The sequence below is a fragment of the Cucumis sativus genome, chromosome 1 (genome assembly GCF_000004075.3).
Source record: "Cucumis sativus cultivar 9930 chromosome 1, Cucumber_9930_V3, whole genome shotgun sequence".
Classification (NCBI taxonomy): Eukaryota; Viridiplantae; Streptophyta; class Magnoliopsida; order Cucurbitales; family Cucurbitaceae; genus Cucumis; species Cucumis sativus.
The window spans coordinates 13,598,198-13,608,886 of NC_026655.2; the positions used below are offsets into that span (position 1 = coordinate 13,598,198).

At 32.5% G+C, this 10,689-nt stretch overlaps 1 long non-coding RNA gene across 1 annotated transcript; it reads left to right on the plus strand.

Annotated features, from left to right (window-relative positions):
- The first annotated feature begins 485 nt into the window (after nucleotides 1-485).
- LOC105435536 lies at nucleotides 486-1,819 on the plus strand. The gene is made up of 3 exons (XR_969590.2): nucleotides 486-905; nucleotides 1,118-1,203; nucleotides 1,354-1,819. It is a non-coding gene; the product is annotated as an uncharacterized LOC105435536 (long non-coding RNA).
- The last annotated feature ends 8,870 nt before the right edge of the window (nucleotides 1,820-10,689 follow it).

A 10,689-nucleotide genomic window follows, 5' to 3' on the forward strand; every position in this document is an offset into this window, starting at 1 on the left:
GAAAATGATTAAGCAATAAAATTTTTTATGGTTAAGTATATGTTTTTGCGATTAAGTGGGTAGTTCGCGAAAGAAGTTGTGCGATAAGAAGAGAGTCTTCGAGTAAGTTAAGTTAAGAGTTTTGACAAAGTGTTAGACTAGGTTTTGGGTGGTCTTTGTGAGAAGAACCAAGTGTTTCATAGAAAAGAAAAATGTGACGCTACTAGAAAACTGGCTTTAGTTGACGCTCGTAGTTATGATATTCTTGACAGTTTTAATAAAAAAAACGTCAAGAATAACCAAAAGTAAAACAATGTATTTTTTTTAATTTTTTATTTTAAATACTTTGACAGATTAAAAACGTAAAAGATTAATTTTAATTACTTGATATTTTTTAAATGTCAAGTAATATTTTTTTTTTCTCAATTTTCAAATAACAAAATTTTTTCCTCTTTTGTCTCAAATTTCCCATTTTTCATCCATTTTTAAAATATAACTTTTTCGTGTTTGTTTCTTCAAAATTCCCCATTTTCCCAAATTCTAAGAAACCCTAATTGTTTCTCTCAAATTTTTCCTCATACTTTCTCCCATTGGTTTCTTATTTTTTTCGTAAACTTTCCGTTATTTCTTGATCTTCTTCGTGCGGATCTCCCACCACATTCAAGCTTCGATACCTTTTTCACCATCTTCCCTGAAAGCTGTAGACGGCCATCCTCCACGCCACAACGCCCAAGCGTCTAATAGCCCATCCACCACGTCCAAGCTCCGATTCATCTGTGCCCGAATCTTCTACCATGCCCAAGCTTCGATGAACGTTCGTTCTCCCACCACTGTGCAAATCTCGAATCTCGCCCAAGCTTCGATCTACAATTGATGAGAGGCGATGCTAATATATTATCGTTGAACAACTCAAACTTGCGCTTGAGGTTTGGTGTTTGCTTTGTTTAAAACTAAATTCAAATGTTTGAAAGGCCTAGAAAGGATCATGTAGGACATGAGGAAGTAGAAACCTTTTATGGTACTGTTGGTGAATGCCTTAAGCACCTGGTTTTTGGTCAATCATTATGATTTATTTTTGTAACCCTTCTAATGACCCTAGTTTATGATTGTTGTTATTTTGTCATCATTTTCGTTTTAGGGCACTTATGAGAAAGGAACAAATGAAGAAATTGAAGAGTTCATTTATGAATTACTGGGTGTGTCAGATGATGGTGTCCTTGGAAGGTAATATCTTCTTCTTCTTTTAAATATTAACTTTCTATAAAGAAGGCTATCGGTTCTCCCACCCACCAAATCCCAAAAATATAGATTTCTGATTCAAAATTTGATTGGATGCGATTATATCTGCCTTCTTAGCTTTCATGGCAATGCCAGGTCTGATCTGGAATCGGTTCTAATAGCAATTTTCAATTATGTATTCCCCTCAACAAATAATGAACCTGGATTGGATTCACATAAGGATGTCATACAAATATTTGTTCGTGCAGCCACTTTCTTAGAGAACGATGAACAATTTACTTACGAAAATTTCAAAAACTGGTGTTCATTGCTTCCATCCGTCAGGAAGTTTCTTGGAAGTTTCTAATGCCACCTGATATAGGCATTTGCTTATATCTACATCAATCTCTTTCCAATACTAATTAGATTTAAGTTTATTCGTGCCTTAAGTTTGTTGGAGTATGATTATTATTTCCTCTAACTTCTTAATTGATCTGTATTATTTTTTTTCTTTTTAATTGATTTGTGTTTCCCCTTAACGATAATTATGCTTGATTTTGATTAGACATCGCGTGAATACAAGTGCTAGAACTGACCATTATACTGTTATGCTTGCTTTAAATACTTCACTACTTGACCTAAGTGCCAAACCAAATTGATGATGGTCTAGATATTTAAAATTAAGAAAAGAAAAAGGTACTATAATTCTTATGAATTTTTATGGTGGTTATTTAAGCATGTTTAAATTATTTTATTAGTTATTCACGAGGCTATTTAGCTCATGCTTCGAAATGTTTTCTAACTTTCTAGGTAGAAATCGTGGAACAGATACCTGGCTCCATTTTTTTTATCTACTAATGGCATAGTTTTGAGTCCCCTTTCAGTATGAATTATTTTGAGTTACTCTTTTGGGTTGTATATAAGCTTGGAATTTTGATCATAGGGTTGTTTGAGTTTGTTAAGTTTAACTTTGATGTTAGTTATTTGTATATATGTCCATGTCAGACTCGTGATGTTTTATATTATGTAAGTGTGAATACACTACAGTTTTGTTGTGTTGTTTAGTGGTGAATGTTCTTTATGTATCCATTGTGTTATCTAGTTTAATTTAGAAGTAGGTTTAGGGTCAATATGTGTCGCGAAGGTAAGTGGTGATATTGCAATCAAATATTATGGGTTTGAACAAAATGTTTACAAAAAGGTCGTCAATTCCATTGTAGCATTCTTAGTTTTGTATGTAGATGATATTCTATTGGAAACGACGTAGGTTATCCTACTAATATAAAAAAATGGCTAGCTATGCAATTTCAAATGAAAGATTTGGGAGATGCATAATATGTTATCGGGATCTAAATTGTTCGAAACCGTAAGAACAAAACACTACCATGTCACAAGCATCTTATATAGACAAAATGTTGTCTATGTGTTAAATGTAGATTCTAACAAGGGTTTGTTGTCATACAGGTACGAAATTCATCTGTCAAAGGAACACTGTTCCAAGACACCTCAATGAGTTAAGGATATGAAAAATATTACCCATGCTTCCACTATTGGGAGTTTGATGTACGCAATGTTACATAGTAGACCTAACATTTGCTACTCAGTTGGGATGGTTAATAAGTATCAATTCAATTCCAGATATGATTGCTGGACAACAATTAAGATATTCTAAAATATCTTAGAAGAACAAAAGACTACATGCTCGTGTATGGTACAAAGAATATGATCCTTACTAGATACATTGATTCTGATTTCCAAACTAATAAAGAAGATAGAAAGTCTACATTAAAATCAATATTCACCCTAAATGGAGGAGCATTAGTTTTGAGAAGCATAAAACAAACTTGTATAGCTGATTCCACAATGGAAGCTGAATATGTAGTAGCTCGTGAAGCGGCAAAGGACGTAGCATGTCTAAGAACATTCTTGACAGATCTCAAAGTTGTTCCAAATATGCATCTACCAATTTTGCGTTATAAAATAAAGTAGTTTTGAAATGAGACTTCACATTAAGAAGTAAATTTCGGCTAAATATTAGAAAGTTGGTGTTTAAATAAATTCGCGGAAAGGAGTAAAAGATAAAATCTTTTATGGATCAGTATAATTTGCGATTTAGAAGTTAATTCGTGAAGAAATTTTGAGAAAAGAAGGATTTGCGGTAGGACTTATAAGTCTAAACATACTCAAGAGAAAGAGTTCACATAAGTTAATAAGTGAAAGTTTTGACTAAGTGTTAGACTAGACGTTTTGGGTAGTCTTCGTGAGAAGAACCAAGTGTTTATCAGAGAATAAGTTTGCTAGGAAGCTTTGAAGTTTAAGTTCACGATAAGAGTTCTATATGAGTAAAAGTTGGTTAGTTCGCGAGGAAGGTTTCTTGTAGTAAAAATATAACCACATGATAAGGTTATTAGCAAGAAATGTTAAGTGGTTGAATTTATTCACGGTATGAAGTTAGGCGAGAAGTAAGGTTTGGCGAAGAAAATGTCAAAGCGTATTTGACAGGGGCTAACGTATAAGATTAAGGAGTTAAGCATGGTTGGGTTAAATATTAAATTTACATGTGTAAAGTTTTAAGCAGGAGTTGGTGAGCTGAGAAGAGTGGTGAGCTGAGAAGAGTTTATGCATGACTAAGTTAGTTTAATAACTCTATAAATAAGAGGACGTGATTATTAAGTAAGCACAATTTTTTTTTAAAAAAAAAAAAAGAGTTGAAATGTTGTTGTTTTGCTTTGGCCAGAAGAGGAAAAACCAAGAGTTAAGTGCGATCGTTTGTTCCATGAGAAGGCTCTGCAAAAAGAGAACGAAGAGAATGATCTCTGGTGAAGTATAGTGAGTGCTTTTCTTTCAAAGTTTTGTGAGTATTTTTCTTAATATTCTATGTCAAATGTTTTCTTATAAACCTCTACTGATTTAAGTTAATGATTTTGATTCAAATTGATTTCTAAAAGAGATTTATATGAAAAAGTATTATGATGTTTAGAGTATGATTTGATATTAATGTTTATGATATAGTTTGCAAACCATTAGTTACTTCTTGCGAATAAGCTAACTTTTATGTGCACATAAAAAGTTAAAGGTCACCATGAGTGTACGGGACTATGTGGTGATGAAGCTGGCTTATGTGTTGAAAAGAGCATATAATGTTTTGTGGCCTGAGCAACAAGGGTAAATCAAGATACTCTCAAATGCTGATGATTCAGTAGTCTAAACGCAAAGTTACATGACCTAGCGTAGAGAGTGATTCGAAATCCTTGGGGAAATGAAATGGTTGCAAAATGATTTGTTAAGCATAAATAAAGGTTTATGTGAAATAAAATGATTTGTTGGTTGATTTAAATGACTTAATATTATTTTTGCGAATTGATAATGAAAAGGTGTTGCAAAAATATTTCATAAAACCTCACTAGCCTTTTAGACTTACGTTTTAAAAATCTCATCTTCCAGAATCAGAAGAAGGTTGAAGGATTTGTGGCAATATGACTCTGGGTGTTTTTGAAATAGTTAAGCATCATTTATTTGGTCAACGTGTTGTATTTATGTATCAAACATCTATTATTAATAAAGTTAAGTTATGACTTCTGTTGTGTTACGCTATCTTTATCACTTAGTAATTTAAAATGAGTTGAAAATAAGATTAACGATAAGACCAATAGCAAAGTTTAAGCTAAATCGCATCCTATCTGCCTTACTTCCTGCGTTTTGGTTGTCTTGCGGATTGAGGTATGACAAAAACATTGCTAATTCTTTTACAAAAGTCCTCATGGCTAAATTGTTTGATGGTCACCTATAGAGTTTAGCTGTACGGTGTTTGTAAACTATGACAAGTGGGAGACTTATATGGCATGTGCCCTAGTTTTATTATATTCATATGATTATTCTACTCATATGCACTTTATTTTATCTCTCATAGTTAAATTCAACGTTACTATATCCCACTAGGAGTTTTAATACAAGTGGACATATGTTGAAATTTATGTCCTAAAACTCGTAGTTTGTAATCATATTCTATAAAGTCATTATTGATAAATTATTAGTGACTTTGAATACTATAATCTTAAATCCAATAACTAAGTCCTGAGACTATTTTTTAGTAAACTTGAACTTTATGTAGAGACATAAACTTGAATCAAGTTCGAGTATATAGCCTAAATAGTATACATAATATGAATAAAGGTTGAGCGCCTTATGTAGAGAAACCATGGATGCAATCCACTTTGTAGTTAGTACAAACGAGGTGATCCTGAATCGTTCATTTAGACACATGATGATAAGAATCATTATGTTCCACACGGACCAATTACAAGATCAAAGGCAACAAAGATTAACCAATCATTCATTCTTCATGTACAATAATGGTTAGGGTCTGTTCATCCTCAATTACATATGCCACATGTTAATACAACAAACAAAGGATCATTTGGGGTATTGAATATCAATTTTCTCTCGGTTGAAGCAATTAAAGGGATACACATTCAGCTTTCTTGAATGCAACACTTTGAAGACCTTATGATTTAGTTAATATCACATTTTTATTATATTTCCATTTGTTTTAATTTGACAAGTTAGTGTAACTACCATTAATTGGTTAGTATTAAAGATGGTGGATGAAAATTAGTTGTTGGAAGATAGAAACCATGGTTAATTTTTTATTTAGACTTTTTGATATTTTCATTAATTAGGATAGAAACTCTACAAGGCTATATAATGCCTTTATCCAAAAAAGACTTTTGATGAATGCAATTTGAAATCTCATTTTGAGTGTTTTTCTTTAATTTGGAATTCTTGTGATAGAATGCATGTGAGTCATTCAATCTAACCTCGATCAAGTTTGATTGTGGAGTGACTTAATTTAGAACAAGATTTCCAAATCTTGTTTCTAGATCTTTGATCTAAGAGATAATCTAATCTTAACTTTCTCTTGGTTGGTCTAAATTAGCATAAGAAGGTGTTAGTTTCTTATTTCAAAGGTGCTTGCTACGTTAATAACTTGGATCTTTGGATTGAGGATTAAAATTGTCTTATCACATTGGGCATCATATGTAAAGTGTTTACATAAGACTGAACCATGAAATAGTCATTTTTACGTTATAATGTCGTTTCCTGTTTAAAACTAACTATCTCAATTATTAATGATCTAGATAACTCAATCTTAATCTCGAGCCAACTATGAAGTCCTATTCACATGAGATTATCCTTAGATCTACATAGGTGAAAGCAACTCATCAGCCTTGGCCCAATAAGCTTCTCATTTCAGGGGTAAGATCGGGTGGATAGCTGGGGACATAGGGTGCAAGACGAAATTCACTCCTACCCGCTTTAGAGTTAGTAGATATGTTGTTCTCTTAAGGACTGAATCCAAGTTCTGAACAAGGAGCCTCACCCTCTCATTGGTCCGAGAGAGATTCAGATTGTAGGTTGGACCATAAATCAATTGTTCAATAGCGGATCAATGGAACTTAAGAAGCAAGATATAGTATCACGGATAAAATGGATGGAACTTAAGAAGCAAGATATAGTATTAGGGGTAAAATGGTAATTTCACCTAGCTAAGGTTACGATCAACCTGTGAAGGATTAACTTACTGATCATGGTTATATCAAATAGACACAAATGTATCTATAGTGAGGGGAGTGCAACTATAGGTCTTTAGTGGAATGACCTGTTAGTTAACGAATGTTGATTAGCTCAATCTAAAACAGTTTACCAAATTAATCTCAAATCGTTGGAGCACATGATCTATTGGTTCATTAGGTTCCCATGCTAGCTTATATGGAATAAATCTATAACAATATGATGAAATGAGTCGAATTATTCGATTTAGGTGAGGAGAGAGAAACCAACAAGTATTGTGTTGTAGTCATCGATTATCAGATTAGAGATAGAATTTTATGTTTAAATGGGATTTACGTACTAAAGATATGAATACAGTTTCATACTCGGAAGCTCGAAAATAATGGAAATAGTCAAAGTTGTAAAAAGTCAAAATGTTGATTTTAGTTTTGAAAAAGTCAAACTTTGACTTTTGACCAAATGACCATTTTACCCTTTGACTAAAGTTAGTGGAAAAATCCAATATTTTGTTGAATACTCCAACTAACTCTAATGGGTTGTGTGTTGTCTTGATGAAGACAAAAAGTCCATTAGAGAAGGTACAAAAAGTCCATTACAGAAGGTGGACTTTGTGTTGTTGGGCTTTAGTGTTGCATGGACAATCAAATTTGCATGGATTTTTCTTAGGGAAATTGCAATAGATGACTATTTTAGCAATAATAATTAAGGATATAGCAACATTTTTAAAAAATTGCAAATATAGCAAAACTATCACTGATAGACTTGTATCTCTGATAGACTTCATATGATATATCAGTGATAGACCAATATTTGCAACATGGTCTATCAGTGATAGACTTATATCATTGATAGAATTTGACAAATTTTGCTATATTTGTAAATTTTTTAAAATTGTGTTATACACTTAATTAATTTGAATTTAATTGCTAAATTTGCAACTATCCCTTTTTCTTATCAATATGCCCTTTCAACTCATTGGATGGGTTGAACTACTTGCGCTCTCTCAAGAAATTTAATTCCCTTTTATCTTCACTACCATTTTCCTCTACTTCCATTTCTCTCTCTCTCGATTCTTTCTTCTAACGGATTCCACAACTCAGTTATGAGTTCGAAGGATAGTAGGTCAACCATAGTGGTTGTTAAAAAAAATCGGAGCTTCGAATGTAAGTATTCTCAAAACCCTAGTTTCAATTTATTTCCGGTTTATGGTTTACTTGTTAATTAAGTGCAATTAAGATAGAACTTCTATCCAGTTTTTGCCGTGCATGTCTAATTTCTGTCATGTGGTATCAGAGTATGCTTTAATTTTAACCAATTGTACATTGTGGATGTCAATTTATTAGATAAATTGTTATTGGAAACTAAAATGGATTAATGGTTTTGGCAATTAAAATAAGCTTAGTTTTCTTTTAATTATTGTAACTGACCCAAGTTTTGTGGTTTAAATATTATTATTGAGGGTCTGTAATTTTTATAGTCTAGAGTTGAAATAAGATTGTAATTTCTTCAACTAGGAGAGAAAAATTCAAAGAAATTGGTGAAGTTGGAGGACAGACTCAAAATTAGGCCTCAAACCCGATTCAGATCTGATTGCGATCCAGCAACGTCTAGCCTGTTTCTGCGTTCGGCCCACATTTATTGCCCAACCCGTCTTAACGTTTGTCCTAGCCCACAACACGCGTCCATCCCATTTCCAGATTTCAGTGACCTACGCACCCGCACCTCACCCGTTGGTCCTACCCGGTTTGCGAGCGCCACTTGTCCATCTGACCCGCACCAGAGGCCTATTTGACAGATTGGACTAGTTCGAGACCAATGAGTTGGGTTTTTGGATGGGTTCAACTGTTTTTGGGTCAGTTCAGAATGTTTTTTATGGTTTTTCATTTGGTTCGAGCGCTTCGGGAATACTTTTATACTGCATCAAATTATTATTGTAATAATTTAGTTGTTAGCTTCATTTAGGAGCCAAAACCAATCCTTTTTAGGGTGTTTATAATTAAATTATGCATGAGATGTATGTTTTAATTGTTTTTTTAAAATTTGTATATGCAAATTGTATGTCATATAGATTTGAATTCCCACCATAGGTTAGCATGTTCATGCATTGCCAATACGAGTTTAACACAATTGGCATCTGTATGTACCTGTGGGCAAGAGGATTCTTGGTTCAAATCCCCACATTTGCATTTATTACAATACCTTTACAAAAATAAATAAAAAAACATGTTCATGCATACTGAAAGTATGTTATAACTGTTATAATGTATAATATGCATCTTAATTAATTATTTGTTTAGTTAATTAAATTATATTTTATTAAATATGATTTAAATAAATAATTTATTTTATTTAACTTAATATGATTTAATTAAATGAACATTTTAAAAAATATCAAAATATTTACGGTTATAGCAAAAGTTTGGATTCTATAAACGATAGTTTTCTATCACTATAACATATCAATGATTATCAGTGATAAAAATTGCTATAGATTGTAGATATTTTGTAAAAATTGCTATTTTTAAAAATTTTCCTTAATTAAAAGTTAAATAAATACATATTAATTAATTTTTATATTTAATGGTTATATGATGGTTGTTAGTTGAATGTTATAGGTTTGTCTAAAGTTTTATAAGGGTTGTAAAATCAATTGGACGTTTAAAATATGTAACATATATAAGTTGCATGCTCACTTAGGTTAAACAGTATCTTCCTAACTTTTCATAGAAATAGGTCGATATCATGTAGAACTTGTTACAAGAGGCTCACCTGATTCGATCTTGTCAACAAGTCAGATAAGATGACTAAGGTTGGAGGTTCTTAAGTTGACGGTTCACCAAACACCTACTACCTGGACATTGTAGTCACTTCTTGAACCTAGTTAACCTAGTTTTATGAGCATGCGTGAGAGATGAGAGGTAATAAAACTGGTTTATCACCTACACATCATATGTTTAAATTCAATATAAAGGTTATGCTCGGATGTTTCACTTAGACTTAGGTTTTTTTAAGTTAGCCTAAATAAAATCCGAAAGTATTAAAAAACCCTTAAAACCATTACAAATCACTTCAACAAGAGATAAGTAGTATACTTTTAGCTCTAGTGTCTCTAAGAGTTCACATCGTGAGGTGCAGGGCTTTGGGTCGTGCATAGGAGCGAACTCCCTTCAGAAAGTGTTTGCATGGATCAATATCAAGGTGAATAGGAGAACTAATTCATAGTAAGTGGGTGAGGAATATGTTACAACATATTTCACGGTCTCTTCCATTAGGTCCTACCGTGAGATTCCTATAATGTGCTTGGCTTGTCTTCCCTAGAGCGACGTTTCCTTCCAAGGGTCGTATTATAGAATTCATAACACCTCGAACTCCAAATATGGATAGGTTTTCAAAGATCAATTTTCATATTGGCTTTTCTCTTTTGGGAGCATGTTTGATAAGAATCACGATGTTCCATACAAATTAATAACAAGATCGAAAACATCAAAGATTCACCAATCATTAATTTTTAATGTACAAGAATGGATAGGAGTGGTTCATCCTCAATTTTATGTGCCACATACTGAGACAAGAGATGAAGAACCATTTGAAGGATTGAATGTCAATATTTTCGTAGTTGAAGCGGACTATCAGGTAGACATTAAGCTTTCATGAAACCAACAATTTGATGACCTCATAATTTACTTAATACCACATTTTTATTGTATTTTCATATGTTTTAATTTGACAAGTTAGGGTAACTATTAGTATTAAAGATGGTGGTTGGAAGATAGAAAGCTTGATTAATGTTTTCTTTTACTTTTTGGTATTTTCATTAATTAGGATAGAATCTCTACAAGGCTATGTAATGCCTTTATCCTTCCATTTATAAAAACAAGACTTTTGATGAATGCTATTTGAAATCTCATTTTGAGAGTTTTC